Genomic DNA, 3,285 nt, shown 5'->3' with positions numbered 1-3,285 from the left:
AGGCATTCACACTATTATAGACATTCGCACTATTACAGGCATTCACACTATTACAGGCATTCACACTATTATAGGCATTCGCACTATTATAGGCATTCACACTATTATAGACATTCGCACTATTACAGGCATTCACACTATTACAGGCATTCGCACTATTATAGGCATTCGCACTATTATAGGCATTCGCACTATTATAGGCATTCGCACTATTATAGGCATTCACACTATTATAGACATTCGCACTATTACAGGCATTCACACTATTACAGGCATTCACACTATTACAGGCATTCACACTATTATAGGCATTCGCACTATTATAGGCATTCACACTATTATAGACATACACACTATTATAGACATACACACTATTACAGGCATTCACACTATTATAGGCATTCACTTTTTCTTCCGCAAGTTTTTCGGCATCTACTTCCACAGTTTTTGCACTGTTTTAACAAATCATAAATCAAAACGTTCAGCTGTTTCAGGACATGACTGCTATGACTTTTGGTGTTGGTGCAACTTTAGTTTTTCTTTTTTTTTAGAAATTTTGCCTTTTCTGCCATTTTTGCTCTCATTGAAAATGAATCCTTGATAATTTTTGATCCGTTTACAACCTTGTACTAACAGTTTCACATTTAGACCTGGTTAAGGTTCCTTCAGCTTTCTTGTGCAAATTTTTAAACAAAATTTAGCTAGTTCAGCTAATTTCAGCTGTTTTTCCAGCTGTTTTGTGGTCCTTTCAGCTTCATTCTGCTAACGTCAACATTTTTGTGCTTCTTCAAACTTGTTTATGCTCATTTATGCTTGTTCTGCTCCTTTCAGCTTATTTCTATGTGTTTCAGCTATGTCTACCATTTAAGCTAGTATTTAGCTGTTTTCATGCTAATTTCATTTTTATCAGCTAATTCCAACATTTTTTGCCCTCATTTTAACTTTTGTCAGTCTAATTCAGCAAAAGCATGTTCCCTGACAACCTTCTAGTAATTTAAGCTTCTTTCGGTTTGTTTTAGCTACTATTCAGCTGTTTTTAGCAAATTCCAGCTTTTCTTTGATAATTTTAACTTTATTGTACTAATTTTTTGCCTGTTACAGCCTTAGTGGACACAATTAAGCTCCCTCCACTTCCTTTTGGAAATTTAAGCTTATATATTTCTTTAGCTACTATTCAGCTGTTTTATAGAAAAAACGTGATAACTCTGCCATTTTTACAGCTATTCAACTGAAACTTGGTATATTGGTAGCTGACAAAAATCCCTAATAGACTGAATGAAAATCAGAAATCCAAGATGGCCACCTTGTCAAAAAATGGGAAAATACTCTAAATTTGCCAATTTTAGTCATATTTAGCTGAAAGTTGGAGTCATTACAGCTGACATAAAATGCTGCATGAAAATCAAAAATCCAAGATGGCTGCCAACACTACTTAAATACTACTTAACTATTTAACTCAGCAATTTCTACACATACAGAGCTGAAATTTGGTGAGGTTATAGCTGAGAACATTCCCTTTCACATACTGCATCCAAATCAAAAATCCAACATGGCCACCTTAGCTCAAAAGGAGAAAATATAATAACTTAAGCATTTTTTAGAGCTATTTAGCTGAAATTTGGTATAGTGGTAGCTGAGAGCAAACCCAAACACATAGTACAGTCGGATCAAGAGTTTATATATGGGCAGCAGCCTGGCAGTCCACTACATTAGGAACAGTTGTGCACGTTCTGCTTCCTTCTGCCATTTGAAGCTACTTTTCAACTGTTTTCTTGACATTCGTAATCAAGAGGCATTCACACTTGCGTTTTCGCAGGAAATGCAAATTCTCTAGTTGTACTTTACTTTTCAATGCCTGTAGAAGTCAGTAGTGTATCCAGGTTTATAACCTTCACCCATGCCGTTCTTCTTCTTCTTCTGTTCCCTCTCCACGAGTCTCCACAGCGAGTCACCCTCCATCTCACTCTGTCCTCACTCCAACCACCTCCATGTCCTCTAACTGCATCCATAGATCTCCTCTTGTCTTTTGGCTGGAAAATTTCTTTAATGAAATCAAATGAATTGCCTGAATTTATTTAAAAAGGTTCTGAAGCTACTTTTTACACTAATATTTTACTTTAGTGACAAATTGTCTTTGGTGTAAATTCTAAAGTTAAACAAGAACTCAATGACCCTCGTTAAATCATTGGTTTCTTGTGAAAATGAACGCAGGTCATTCAGTCGTACCCTTCTTATTAACGATCTGTTCTGCTCTTCACAGCTCGAGAACGAAAACGCCAACGAGAACATGATCATCCAAGCAAAGAACAAGACCTACAACCACCAGGCTGTGACCACGGACTACAGATCCAACGGAACCTTCGACAGGGGTCACGTTTTCGCCAGTTCTTACGCATCAACGCACGAAGACAAGCAATCTACCTTCACCCTGACCAACATCGTTCCACAAGCAGAGTCCTTCAACAAGCGAAGCTGGAACCGGATGGAGAGGTGCACCAAGTGCGTGATGGAAAAGTACTGCGTGAACAACAACGGTGCTACTGAAGGCTTCGGGGTGACTGGAGCCCAACCGAGCTTCAACGAGACTCTCAACAACCGGATCAATATTCCCTCCATGCTCTGGTCGGCGTTCTGCTGCTACAGCGCCAACGCAAAGGCGTGGGTGGCAAGCGCACACTGGGGCTACAACGTTCCAGATGAGTCCAAAGACAAACATCTGGAGACCAAGACTCTGGAAGAACTTCACAACAGACTGCGGACACCAGACTCTCAGTTCCAAGTTTTTCCTGGGACAAACTGTCCGCTCAACACAACTGTCACCAGATCTTACCCAGAAATGGTGAACTGTGACTGCCCAGCGTTGAGTCCAACCGTCCCTGCTGTTTTACCTACAACATCTGCCTCAGAATTATCTACATCTGCTTTCCGTACTTGCATCTACTCATCATTGCTCATAAATACGTATCTTTGCCTTTTCTAAGCTGCAAAAAAAGTTCAAACCGTAACGCTGTAAGATAATTTGCTAGTTCTTTAAAGCAATGCTCCTATTTGAGGACCACAACATGTAAGCCAGTGTTCTTCTGGAGACATGGTTCTGTAGATGCTGGTCTGATTTGTTGATGCCTTCTACAAAACTAGTGTTTCTTATCGACGGTTTTGAGAAGGCAAAGCCATACGGCAATAAGAAAGGAGAGTCCTCCTGACAGCTTCAAATTGTAATAAATGTATAAAATCTTTCCCACATGGGGTGAACAAACAGGTCCAGAGCTGAACCTACAGACGTTA

The sequence above is a fragment of the Nematolebias whitei genome, chromosome 1, assembly GCF_014905685.2.
Source record: "Nematolebias whitei isolate Nwh7 chromosome 1, NemWhi1, whole genome shotgun sequence".
Classification (NCBI taxonomy): Eukaryota; Metazoa; Chordata; class Actinopteri; order Cyprinodontiformes; family Rivulidae; genus Nematolebias; species Nematolebias whitei.
This window is presented reverse-complemented; position numbering follows the sequence as displayed.